We start from the raw sequence: 14,633 nt of genomic DNA, 5'->3' as shown, positions 1-14,633 counted from the left end.
CCATGAAAGCTTATGCTCTAATAAAGTTGTTAGTCTCTAAGGTGCCACAAGTACTCCTGTTCTTTTTGTGGATACAGACTAACACAGCTGCTACTCTGAAACTTCCTTGTTAGTAACACAGCAAAAACAAGTTTTTTCCAGTCTAAACAGGTGGGGTTTTTGTTGTTGTTGCGGGTCATGGCTTTCTTATGGTTAGCTGTTGCAATTGCATTTCTTGGAACTTCCTCATCACCCCTCCCGTCCTTTTATTATGTACACAGTTATCTTGATCAGAGTTTAGGCCCGCTTGACTTTGCTTTTACAAGCAGTTTTAGTCTTTATCAGCAAAAACAACCAGGAGTCCTCGTGGCACCTTAGAGACTAACCAATTTATTTCATGGGCTAGAACCACGAAAGCTTATCCCCAAATAAATTTGTTAGTCTCTAAGGTGCCACAAGGACTCCTGGTTGTTTTTGCTCTCTTTTTAATAAATCCAGTGGAAGCTGGGAGCAGTGTGCGCACAGGAAGGGCGGGGCTTGTGTGTGGATATTTGCTGTGTAACTAGGCACTGCCAGGTAAATGGAACTTGGACAACCAGCATTGTCTGTTATCCCTGTCGTACATGGGGATGGTCATATTGGTGAGTCTGTGACTGCCATGCTCACAAAAGTGGGAGGACGCAGTCTGGCAGGTGTAACAAACACATATTAAGCTCACTTCATTCGTGTGATGAGTTTTGAGAACAGCATATGAAATCCGTCAGCACTGCCCTCACATTACAACATTGACATAGAAACAGGAACAGTTACGGTGTCACCGTGAGATGTGAGTGCTGAAGCTACTCGCAACTATTCATATTTTCCGTGATGATTTGCCATTAAAAATAGGAATTCCATGGCAGAATGATGTCCCTCCGCACAATGCTAATGAAGTGTAGGATGAAGAGCTCAGAGTAATACAAAGAATATTTTCAGAAGGAACTAATGTAAAGGAGTGAAACTGCCCAGACTGGATTGCAAGAGGAGTCAAACTCAGAGGGACAGGGACAGGGGCGAGGACACATGGATGAAGCGCTGGGCGGCTTGACACGGACACAGGAACTGAGACGTGGATTCTTTAAACACTCAGAGTAGGTGTGACAGTGAGATCTGTGGGGGGGTGTCTGCAGGGCCGGTGCAAGGATATTTTGCGCCCTAGGTGAAACTTCCAGCTTGCGCACCCCCTCCGATGTCCAGCCCCCACCTTCCTATGGCCAAGTTCCCCCCAGGGACCCAGATGTTCACAAAGTGCAGGGGGCACGGGGGGGGGGGCTGCAAAGAGGGGGATCATATGGGGGCTCTTCCAGGGGGTGAAGGTGGCAGAGAGGGGTGTGCATGGGATTGTTGCAGGGGGGTGAAGGTGGCCAAGAGGTGGAGGGGGCGGGGGTGTAGTGGCAGGGAAGAGATTGCACAGAGGCAAAAGGGGCTCGTTGCAGGGGGTGCAGTGGCAGGGAGGGAGTGGCACAAGGGAGAAGTGGGCAGGAGGGGGTTGTTGCAAGGGGCTGGCAGGCGGGGGGGTTTTGTCTGTGCCCCAGGTTGTTGCAGGGGGGGTGAAGGTGGCAGGGAGGGGTTTGCACAAGGGAGTGGGCAGGAGGGAGATGGCAGGTGGCGGAGGGGGAGCCCGAGGTTGATGCAGGGGTGAAGGTGACGGGAGGGGGGTTGGCGGGTGGAGGTTGCCCAGAGGCAAAACTGGCAGGACAGGGTGGGCTGTTGGGGCCGGGGGTGCACAGGGGTGAAGGTAACTGGGTGTTGGAGGGGGTGGTGCTGGCTGGGGAAGGGGTGCCCAAGTTGCCCCCCAGGCCAGGGACTGGACCTGCCCACCCCCGGCGCTCAGCGGGCCCGTGGGGCTCCCTGCGGCCCGGCTAAGTACCTGGCAGGCGGAGTAGACGGCCAGCTCCTTGGCCCGAAGAGCAGAGCGCAGATGTGCCACCTTCCCCGTGCCGCGGGCCGAGCCGGGCTCCCCGCCACCCCCGGGGCTCTCAGCGGCAGCAGCGTGGGCCGGTCCGCAGCCAGCCAGCCAGCCCCCCCCCCCCTGCAACCCCTGCACTCTGAGTCTCCCCTCACCCTAACCCCGCATCCCCCTCCTGCCCCCACGTGGGGAAACTGCCCTGGATGCGTAAGGCAGCGGGCATCGCTGCTGGCTGACCTGCTGCTCCTCCACCCTGTGAGGCCGGGGAGTCAGGAGCCCCGTCAGGGCTCCCTGCTCCAGGTCACTTTCCCCAGAGGGCAGGAGAGCAACAGCTGCTGTTGCCTCATAGCACAGCCCAGGTGGGAAGTAACCTGGAGGCAGGGAGCCCCGGGGTTGTGTTGTGGGGGGAGCGTGTGTCTGCCTGAGTGAGTGTAGGAGTGCACTGTCTCTTTAAGAAACCAGTCTGAGTTAGGCACCTGAAGGCCCCTTCGGACACAAGCAGCTGCCAGCAGCTCCAGACCCAGGGAGGCTGCAGCACCCACAGATCCCCCTGTGCCGTCACCCCAGCTCATTGGAGACCAGTACCCAGGTGGGGGGTGACACCCTGACTTCAAACACACAGCAGACAGGAGGGGCTCCCAGCCCAGAGTGGCCAGGGGCTCCAGTGAGGAAGAGGGCAAAGGCAGGAGCAGTTGAGCAGGGAAGGGGCGGAGTGGGGTACTCCTGCTTCCAGATGAATCACCTGGCTCAGCTCCTCATCCAACAGCCCCCTGCAACTGGGGTCTCTCCCTGCTCTCCAGACACTGCTGCTCACCTGTTGCCCCCAACCTCAGCCCAGCCGGCTCTCAGCAAGACAGGTGGGAACCAGGCAAACCCAGCACAGGGTGTACTTTTTGGTGGGCCGCCTGCCCATACCGTCCCCCCCAAAGGGCGCCTTGAACCCTGCCCCAGATCCTGCCCCTTGGAGCTCCACCTCCCCTGGGTTTGGGCAGTGTGATGTGATTAAAATATGACCATGTAGATCACTGTTGCAACTGGTTATATATTTGCCACAAACCTTGTACAATGTGTGGCATGTGAGATGTCTACGGAAAGGTTATCATTTGCTGAATACGATGATGCTATTTGTATGCATGTTTCATTTCTCTATCTGAAGATATAAATGTTAGCTGTGCACCTGTATTTCAAATGTTGGTCCCTGTGGTACTTAGCCAGCACATTATGAAGGGACTATTCAAGTGGAATGACCCATCTAGGTATACTTAGCTCACAAGGGACCATGGAAGACACCCCACTGCACCTAATGGACTTTCCTGTGAAGGTTCAAACTAGAGTGTGGGTAATAGCTTCTGCTGTGATTAAGCAAAGTTATGCACGGACGTGTGACTCCATACTCCATTTTTAGCTGTCACATTCCACAAAAGAACTATGGGATTCCCTCCACATGGCAGAAGCTATAAAAGGCCAGGGAATTTTGTGAATCACCTCCATCTGGCCTCTTTCCTGCTCCGGCCTCTTTCCTGCTCCAACCTCTGGACTATGCACTTATACGAAGGGGAGCGTTCTAACCGGGGAATGGAGGACCTTCCAAAGATTTGGAAGCAACCAGAGACCTGACTTAAACCAGACCTGAACCACGAACTTTGCAATTATTGTATGTATTTGATTCCTTTAACCAATTTTAACTCTCACCTTTCTTTCTTTCTTTCTTTCTTTCTTTCTTTTCGTTCGTTCCAGGGCCGTCCCTAGGGGGATATGGGGCCAGGGACAACCTTCCTCTCACCTCCATCCCAGGCCCTGTCCCTACCCTGCCTCTTCCCACCTCTGCTCTGCCCCCTCCCAAACCTTCCCCGAAACCCCCTCCACAGAGTGACATGGCTGGGAGCCAGGGGAGCAGAGTGGGCTGGGACTGGTTCGTTCCATTTCCCACCGCCGCCAGCATTACCTCAAAGGGGAACCAAGGTAACTCTATATGTATAGTGGTGTAGGTATCAAGAGCTAAGACAAGCCCCTTTTACGCAGAAGAGCAGACCGCCCTCTGCCATATCTGTCGCTGGTGGACTGGTACACAGATGGATCTCCCTCCCGCTTCTCTATGTTGTAGAGGAAAAATCTAGTAGGCCTAAACTAATAGGCCTAAAACTTTGGACAAGCTAACTGTGTATATAAAGCATAAGAGAGTGAGGAAAATTCCATTGAGGGGCAATTGCAACAGCACAGCTTAAGAAATGTAACCATAACCGCTAGAAGTTAGAAAAGACTGTTAACCGCAAAGGAAACACCTGTCAATAACAGGTAACACTTGTTTTGCTATATTCCAAGTAAGGCAAAGCTACTGTTAAAGCTTGCACTATATGCCCAATAAGGAAAAATGCTGTTAAAGGAAGTGTGCTTAACAAATTGTGGTTTTCAGCTATATAAACTCCTGTATTTTCTCTTTACACCAGAGCAGCTCCGGCTGACTCTCCCCGTATGCGCATGCTTGAATAAAGCTGGCCTCAGGCTTGTTCTGAACCAAACACAACACGGGGTTAATTTTCCACCACAATGTGTAGTGTGAGAAATAAAGACTGATTATAAGTAAAGTTAGAAAACAACAGGTAAGTGTAGTGAGGGAATCAGTACAATAAGGGGAAGGGGATAAGCATGAAATAAACAGTAGCTACAGAAACTAACACAAACCAGTGAAACAGCAGCTTAGAACAGGAGCATGAAGCTCAGGCCCAAAATACAAAAATCACTCTGGCAATAACCATATAAAACCCCGATGAAAGAACCCTAATTATCTCACTACCAGCACATCTGCGGCAGCGGTGAAGTCCAGGACCTGCCCTCGTTGGGTAGCTGGTACCCGAAGAGGAGGAGCACTGGAGAGTCCCTCGACAGCGACCGGGATGGAAGAAGTGGATCGGGAACCCTTCGGTGATGTCGTCCCCAGGAACAGGAGCAGGAAAGGTGGTATCCTTCAATGACACACTGATGCTGCGAAGGCCTGAACCGCGTACGGACAGTCACCAGGATGGACTGCACCACTTGTCTGTGGTCACGGTTCTTTTATGCAGTCTCTGGCGGGAAAACATGGTACGGTCCCAGCAAAGGCAGGAAATAATCTGAGGTTAAATTGTTCTTGAGATCGCCCAGTGGCAGGAAAAAACAGTTTGAACAAGTTACAACTAGGTCAGGCTGACAGGGCACAAAGGGGGTCACAAGATGGAGTTTACAAAACGGTGGTTCAGACTCCATTTTGAATTGCTGCTATGTCCTTACAAATAACATATTGAGATTAACATACACATATTTTAATAAACTATAACAGTATAACACATCACACCCAACACCCGTGAGTGTGGAAGTGGGCCCGACCTCTGCTGCCAGCACCAGGCCCCCCGCTAATCCCCCAGCCTGCCCTTCTTTCTTTCTTTCTTTCTTTCTTTCTTTCTTTCTTTCTTTCTTTCTTTTTATAAATAAACCTTTAGATTTTATATACCAAAGGATTGGCAACGGTGTGATTTTGGGGTAAGATCTGAGTGTGCGGTGGGTCCTTTGGGATCAGAAGAACCTCTTATTTGAGGAGACTGGTTTTAAAGAACCACTCATCTTTCAATCCAGTGCTTTGGGGGGTGATACAAAGACTGGAATGTCGCAGAAAGCTGCTTTCATCACTTCTTGTTAGCAAGTGGGGCAAGACAGAAGTTTACTGTTGTGGTGGTTTGGTATATCTTTTGGGAGAAAAACCACCAGCATTTTGGGGTGTATTTACCCTGTTTCTCAGCAGTGTGACCTGAATGTGGTATTCTCAGTTGTGACCCACAAAGGCACGGTTACAGGTGGGCAGCTTTTCTCAGAATTAAGGGTGCATGATGCATACAAGTTTCTGCTACCAGAGCTGAGTCTCACTTGCAGCCTCCCTGCAGGAGAATCCCGGGCATGGCCCACCGGCTGATCAGCCCCTCTGAGACTTGAAAAACTTCTCTCCGTGTTGGGCTGCTTAAGGCTTTGCTTTGAGCTGCCTCTCCAGTCACAGGCCCCTGCACTGGTGAAAAACATGGCATTGTCTCCACTGGCTGAGCCAGACTTATAGGAGACAGAATCATAGAATCATAGAATATCAGGGTTGGAAGGGACCCCTGAAGGTCATCTAGTCCAACCCCCTGCTCGAAGCAGGACCAATTCCCAGTTAAATCATCCCAGCCAGGGCTTTGTCAAGCCTGACCTTAAAAACCTCTAAGGAAGGAGATTCTACCACCTCCCTAGGTAACGCATTCCAGTGTTTCACCACCCTCTTAGTGAAAAAGTTTTTCCTAATATCCAATCTAAACCTCCCCCACTGCAACTTGAGACCATTACTCCTCGTTCTGTCATCTGCTACCATTGAGAACAGTCTAGAGCCATCCTCTTTGGAACCCCCTTTCAGGTAGTTGAAAGCAGCTATCAAATCCCCCCTCATTCTTCTCTTCTGCAGGCTAAACAATCCCAGCTCCCGCAGCCTCTCCTCATAAGTCATGTGTTCTAGACCCCCTAATCATTTTTGTTGCCCTTCGCTGGACTCTCTCCAATTTATCCACATCCTTCTTATAGTGTGGGGCCCAAAACTGGACACAGTACTCCAGATGAGGCCTCACCAATGTCGAATAGAGGGGAACGATCACGTCCCTCAATCTGCTCGCTATGCCCCTACTTATACATCCCAAAATGCCATTGGCCTTCTTGGCAACAAGGGCACACTGCTGACTCATATCCAGCTTCTCGTCCACTGTCACCCCTAGGTCCTTTTCCGCAGAACTGCTGCCTAGCCATTCGGTCCCTAGTCTGTAGCGGTGCATTGGATTCTTCCATCCTAAGTGCAGGACCCTGCACTTATCCTTATTGAACCTCATCAGATTTCTTTTGGCCCAATCCTCCAATTTGTCTAGGTCCCTCTGTATCCTATCCCTCCCCTCCAGCGTATCTACCACTCCTCCCAGTTTAGTATCATCCGCAAATTTGCTGAGAGTGCAATCCACACCATCCTCCAGATCATTTATGAAGATATTGAACAAAACCAGCCCCAGGACCGACCCTTGGGGCACTCCACTTGATACCGGCTGCCAACTAGACATGGAGCCATTGATCACTACCCGTTGAGCCCGACAATCTAGCCAGCTTTCTACCCACCTTATAGTGCATTCATCCAGCCCATACTTCCTTAACTTGCTGACAAGAATACTGTGGGAGACAGTGTCAAAAGCTTTGCTAAAGTCAAGAAACAATACATCCACTGCTTTCCCTTCATCCACAGAACCAGTAATCTCATCATAGAAGGCGATTAGATTAGTCAGGCATGACCTTCCCTTGGTGAATCCATGCTGGCTGTTCCTGATCACTTTCCTCTCATGCAAGTGCATCAGGATTGATTCTTTGAGGACCTGCTCCATGATTTTTCCAGGGACTGAGGTGAGGCTGACTGGCCTGTAGTTCCCAGGATCCTCCTTCTTCCCTTTTTTAAAGGCAACAGGAGAGACACAAGCAAGCTGAGGAAGGAGAATGATGCCTGAGTGGAAGGGTGACTGCAGAGCCCCAATCTCCTATCCCGGGGGTGTTTAGCATTTAGCCAAAGCCAGTGCAGTTGAGGATGTTGGCTGGTTCCCTCTCTCTGACTAGCCCTGTTCTCATGCTGAAAGATGAGCTGAATGACGAAAGATCAGTGGGGCCATGCTGGGTCCCAGGAGATGGTGGGTGAGACATACCCCAGGGTACAGTGTGGACTGTTGAACTGCTTAATTCTCTGTCCCAGGACATGTTTTACACTGCTTAGCTGTGTGAACATCAAACCCCTTCATGCTCTGCTCACACCCAGCCAGCCACCAGATTCAGTCACACCCAGCTATGCAGCACTGAGTGCGACTAGCCAGCCAGTGACGAATTAAAGGCCATAACAACACCAGCCAGTTCTCTACTCCCAGACTTGCACCCCAGCTGTGCGTCTTCTACTGTCCAGTCCGTATGCTGTGGGGTGCAAGCTCATTAGTTCCTCATCCCAACGAAGGATGGTGATTAGGAAACAGCCTCAAGTGAAATCCCCTGAACACTTCAATGAAAACACACCGGTTGGAATAAAAACAAGTCCATTAACTAGAGCCAGGTAGGTTTTAAGGGATCACAAGTGAGAAAGGCGTAAAAGGTCTGAATTGGTTACAATAAAAATAAAAGGTAAACACACATTTTAAAACCCAAACTTTACCAAGCTAAGGAAGATTGGAAGCAAACAGCTTTTCTCACCCCACCTGCTGTTGAAGGCAGTTCACAGTTCTTAGGACCCAGGTTGGATTTCCTTTCCTCCTTGGTCCTCCCCAGTCCAAGGCCCCTGTTGCCTCTCAAGCCATCTTGTTGCCTTCTGTAAAGATGGGAGAGGAGAGATAAAAATGGAGGCAATTCTCCCTTGTGCTTTTATACCATTCTCCCCTTTGAGGTTCACTCCCCAGCCGGGGGCAGGCGACAATCAGTCTGTGGCCTGAGTGAGCGTCCAGCCATCCTTCTGGTGAATTGTAACTCTCTTGTTCACAGCTCCACAGCTGGTGAATGGCTGGCTCAGCAATAAATGGCCACTTAGCACCTACCGGGTGTGCAGGTACCATTGTCTCTGGGGAGCTAGTCTGTGAGCGTTTTCCAGCATGTAGCAAACATACAGCAAACTACTGCAGCAAAGTAATGCACATTGGAAAAAATAACCCCAACTATATATACACTATGATGGGGGCTAATTTAGCTACAACTAATCAGGAGAAAGATCTTGGAACCATCGTGGATAGTTTTCTGAAGACGTTCTTGCAGTGTGCAGCAGCAGTCAAAAAAGCAAACGGGATGTTAGGAATCATTAAAAAACAGAGAATAAGTTGGAGAATATCTTATTGCCCTTATATAAATCCATGGTACGCTCACGTCTCAAATACTGCGTACAGATGTGGTCTCCTCATCTCAAAAGAGATATACTGGCATTAGAAAAGGTTCAGAGAAGGGCAACTAAAATGATTAGGGGTTTGGAACGGGTCCCATATGAGGAGAGATTAAAGAGGCTAGGACTTTTCAGCTTGGAAAAGAGGAGACTAAGGGGGGATATGATACAGGTATATAAAATCATGAGTGGTGTGGAGAAAGTGAATAAGGAAAAGTTATTTACTTGTTCCCATAATATAAGAACTAGGGGCCACCAAATGAAATTAATGGGCAGCAGGTTTTAAAACAAACACAAGAAAGTATTTTTTCACACAGCGCACAGTCCACCTGTGGAACTCCTTGCCTGAGGAGGTTGTGAAGGCTAGGACTATAACAGGGTTTAAAAGAAAACTGGATACATTCATGGAGGTTAAGTCCATTAAGGGCTATTAGCCAGGATGGGTAAGGGATGGTGTCCCTGGCCTCTGTTTGTCAGAGGGTGGAGGTGGATGGCAGGAGAGAGATCACCTGATCATTATCTGTTAGGTTCACTCCCTCTGGGGCACCTGGCATTGGCCACTGTCGGTAGACAGGATACTGGCTGGATGGACCTTTGGTCTGACTCAGTATGGTCATTCTTACGTTCTTAAACTCTCAGAGCTCCATGAACAGCGCTGATAGACACATTTTAATGGACCAATAATATTCAGCAGGCGATGAATTTTCCTAGGATACCTCACAAGACATACTTTGGAGAAGATTTATCCTTCTGTAAACGTGGTGACCATAAGAGTGTAGACCAGTGGTTCTCAAAAGTGTTTCACTGGCCCCCCCCTTCTTTGTGTGTGTGGTCATTTACGCCTCCGCCCTCACAAGCACATATATGGCGACCCAGCTCTAAAGGCAGAGTCGTTGCTGGGGAGGCGCCCAGCTCTGAAGGTCTCCAATAGCAGAACAGAAGTTAGGGTGGCCTTGTGAAAAGTGATATTCATCAATATCGCTGTTCACAGCAGACTTATCACCCCATTGCCACCCTGACTTCTGTGCTGCTGCTCCACCTGGGTTTTGAGAGCCTGAGCATTTATCCCCAACTCCTAGCTAAGCCTGTCCCTTCTTCATGAGCCCTAGCCAACTGGGGCCAACAGCCAGTGCTTTTTTAAAAAAACCCAAACAACCCACACTGATCACTCCACTATTGACACATTCCTGTGCCTCCCTTTGGAGGCCTGCCCCACAGTTTGAGAATTGCTAGTGTAGACAGTCACCATTGGGATTGGCAGCCAAGATGGTAACGCCTGCTCCTTTCTGTCTCCGGGATCCTCAGAGAAAACGTCCGAGCAGAAGAGCGGAACAGATCCGATTAACACTAACCTTGCAAAACAAATTTTGGTGATTTCAGCTATTAACATTCCCTCCATCCTTCAGCCCCTACCCATAGCGATTTCAATGTGACTGAGCTAGAATTGGGTAGGTAGCATGGGCGAGGGTATAATCTCTGAATTATTGATCCCTGAATTAACAGAATACATGCTTGTTACATGCCGGAAAACGCCCACAGACTAGCTCCTCAGAGACAATGGTACCCGCACACCAGCCAGGTGCTAAGTGGCCATTAATTGCTTAGCCGGCCATTCGCCAGCTGTGGAGCTGTGAACCAGAGAGTTACAATTTTACAATTCACCAGAAGGACGGCTGGACGCTCACTTAGGCCACAGACTGATTGTCACCTGTCCTCCAGCTGGAGGGTGAACTTCAAAGTGGAGAATGGTATAAAAGCACAAGGAAGAATTGTCTCCATTTTCACCTCTCCTCTCCCATCTTTACAGAAGGCAACAATATGCCTTGAAAGGCCACAGGGGCCTTGAACTGGGGAGGACGGTCCAAGGCAGGAAGAGAATCCAGTCTGGGTACTTAGAACGGTAAACTGCCTACAACAGCGGGTGGGGTGCGAAAACCTGCTTGCTTCGCATTTTACTTAGATTGGTAAAATTTACGATTTAAACTGCATGTTTTAATTTTATAGTTTTAACCAGTTCTGACCTTTTACATATTTCTCCCTTGTAATCCCTGAAAACCTCCTTGTTCCAGTTAATAAACTGATGTTAGTGTTTTGTCTGGACCTGTGTGTTTTCACTGAAGTGTTTGGGGGATTTGACTTGAGAAAACAAGACTGTGGTCTAGTCAGGTGGGGGATGACCCACTAATTATTGAGTTTGTCTAGGACAGTGTACAGACTGAGCAGTCCAAGATGCAGATTCCCGGGGTGCAAGGCTGGGAGTAGAAAAATGGCTGATGTTGCTGTGTCGTTTAGTAACTTCATGAGTGTCTGGCTAGTTGCACTCAGTACATTGCAGCCAGGTGTGAGTTTGAATGCTGGTGGCTGTGGAGGGGTTTGTTGTTCACACAGGGACGCAGCAGGGCGGATTTGATTTAAATCACAAGTCAGGAAGACTCGATTTAATCATGGTATTCTACATAAAAGTGCATTCTTGTTGGTTGTTATAACCTTAATACATATTCTTCACAACTCATAGATCGATGTAGGTTTCATTTTTAGAAGGTACACACTATACATTTTAAAACAGTGATTTATTTTGAAAACTTTTCAGATGAGTTTTACAGCTATATCAGACAATGAATGATTGTTTGGTTATTTCATTTACCAAAGGTAATTGAAGCAGATATTTATGAAGTCATTGGGAGGTGAACTATCTCCAATTCAACAGGTTAATCACTAATACTTGGATGATTTTCTTGCCATGCTGTATTAGGAGGAGAACACCACCAGACGGACATTTAAATTGTTTTATTTAACTAAAACAACAACATTAAGTATTCTGGATTTTTTTCTTCAACAGCAAACACATAATATTTTAACAGAAAAGCATATGTCCATCACTTCTCACATTTATCTCCAGACTTCTTCTCCTTGTCCAGATATATTCCGCCTCCAACAGTCTTCTATTCATTCAACTTTTTGAAACTTTGCACTTTTGGAGAGAGGTAACGGATTGACTCTGTGTACACAAATTTGCAGAGGGACAATAGAGGTGAGGTCTGTTATTTTTCACCTCTATATATTAATTTATTTGAAAACATGCTGTTAACAAGCATGTTACCTCTGGAGACACAAAGCCACAGTTTGAGAACTGGAAAACAAAACATCTCTGATGGGATCTTCTAGACCAGTGGTCTCCAAACTGGGGTGATGATCCCAGGGGGTGCGTGGCAGCAGGAGCGCCACCGGAGGGCACTCTACTGTTTTTTTTCTTTGGCGGCAGCTCTGCACGTCCACGGCTGGTGTTCCCTTCCGGCAGCCCACCTGTGGTAAGTCTTCCGTTCTTTTTCCGTCGGCGGCGCGTCTGCAGTAGGTCTTCTGGTCTTCTTCCATCGGCGGTGCACCTGCGGCTGGTCTTCTTCTGTTGGTGGCGCATCTGCAGCAGGTCTTCTGCTCTTCACCCTGGGGGTGCGCAAGCCAAAAAGTTTGGAGACCACTGTTCTAGACTGAGCACTGAGCCCCACTGGGTAGAACTTTTGGAACTCATGTACAAAACTTTTCTTAAACATTACACAAATACAGTGTCTCATACTATAGAATTAGAATTTAAAATCCCTATACCATGATGAGATATCTTTGAGCTATAATGTATCTTAATTAAAACGATCTTTAGATAAAATGTTTTTTGCGGAAAAAGTTATCAAGAAAATCAGATTTTTTTAATTTAAATTGGATTTTTTAAATTAAAAAAAACAAAAAACACATTGATTTCTATCCACCCTGGGTTGGAGAATTAAGCAGTTCAAAAGTCCAGATTGTAACCTGGGTTATGTTTCACATCCGCTGACTTCTGGGACCCAGCATAGCACCATTGGGCTTTCATCATCCTGCTCCTGAAAGGCAAGCCAGGCAGGGCAAACCAGAGAAGGGGAACCAGCTGACATCATCAACTCCATTGACTTCAGCTAAATTTTGAACTCCCACAGGGATGTGAGATTTGAAATTCTGCTGCCAGCCTTCCCTTCATGCGTCTGTTTCTCTCCAGTGTGGTTTCTCCCATCGTTATTAAGATCTGAGCACTTATTGAAGCTTTCCCCATGGTCCAAGCATTGAAGGGGTTTCTCTCCAGTATGGATTGTCTGATGTGTCACAAGCTGTGATCTCAGAATGAATCCTTTCCCACACTGAAGGCAGGGTGTCTCTTCCTTGGGATTTGTCTGCTGTGCTCTGGGATCCTCGTCTCCTCCCCCATCATTAATAGATTCATCCACTTTCTTCCCTGGGTGGATTCCCAGAAGCCTCTCTGACCTGTGCCCATTTCCCCAGGCTTCTCCCTACTCCCAGGAATGGGAAAAATTCCCTTCAGGTCCTCCCACAAAGGTCCCTGTGGTTCCACTTTTCCAGGAACTTCCTGATGATGATTCCCCTCCTTGTTCTCACTCCCTCGCTCAGCACCTGCTGGGAGAGAGACAATCCAGACAGGAGTCATTGTGCTGGGGAGAAACAGGAATAGCACCGAGAGGAAACCCGACACAAAGACTGAGCAATGGATTCTGCCTCCACATCCCACCCAAATACTTACAAGGAAGGAGAGACGGGAAGGAAACTCCTGCAGCTAAGAGTCTGGGTGGAATAGCGTGAGCGATATCTGCTGACTAGAGCCTTGCTCTGGGTGAGATGAGGAAGAACTGAGTGTGCTTACTCATACCATATTTTGGGATTCTCAACTTTTTCCTTCATTCCCTAGATGGTTTCTGTGTCAGTCCTCACCTGTATGGGTGCATCTCGGAAGCCTTCTTTTCTTGCCGGCCTGGAGATCGGGAACCCACAGCTCATCCTCTCGTTTCAGCTCAGGTTTGGGAATGGGAAATTCTGTGCAGATGGTGGAATCAGACCAGATCGGGGTGCGTGGAGCATTGGTGGAGGATTTGTCACAAAGGACATTCCGTGAGTGGAACCTGTCCCTGTGCTCTGCTGGAGCAACGTGGAATCCAAGACGATGGGAACAGGGTCACTGAGCCCCCTTGCACCCCTGCCTCATCCCAGCCTGCCCCCTGCATCCCCAGCACCCGCCTTCTGCCCCCCACCCCTGCAGCCCAGTGTGACAGGGGGGCACCGCTCCCTGGGGGGGATCTCTCTTACCTTCCCTCCGAGTGGGGCCCCCCTGGGGCAGGGGCCAGGCCCGGAAGGGGGCCCTCGCCAGGCTGGGGGCTCTGCCCTGGGAGAGGCTCCCAGGGAGCAGCGGGAAGGGCCCGGCTGGAGAGTCCTCTCTCCCGGCTGCAGCCAGGGCTCCGGGCTCCCAGCACCAACCGCTGGGGCTCAGGGATCTTGCCAGGAGCCTGGGAGCCAGAGTCATCGCAGCGGCTGCGAGTCACTTCCTGCCGCCGAGACTGACCCCAGCGATCGCTCCCAGCCGCATCCCAGCCCCTCCTGGGTCCTAGCGATAAACCCATCACTCTGCAGCATCTCTGTGTCTGACTTCTGTTACACCCACAGGCTCCCTTCTTGCCTGAGCCAAGTTTGGCATCTAAAGAACAGGGAGTCGCTGCCTATCATTGTTTGGGGTATCGTTCATGGTCCTTTAGAGTTCTGGGGCAGCTTCACACGACACTCACAGTCGAAGTCTAGTCGTTCTCTGGCACCCATGCAGCGAGTTCACAGTTCTCAGCCTCAGCTGCCAGGCTCTGAGGAGTAAACCCAGCAGTTTCCCAGCTCTGTTCCCACAATTTCTCCCCCTCCCAACAGTATCTTACATCTCTGCAGAGATCAGGCAGTGTCATGGAAATTAACCACACG

This window comes from Caretta caretta, chromosome 14 (genome assembly GCF_965140235.1).
Source record: "Caretta caretta isolate rCarCar2 chromosome 14, rCarCar1.hap1, whole genome shotgun sequence".
NCBI classification, from domain to species: domain Eukaryota; kingdom Metazoa; phylum Chordata; order Testudines; family Cheloniidae; genus Caretta; species Caretta caretta.
This window is presented reverse-complemented; position numbering follows the sequence as displayed.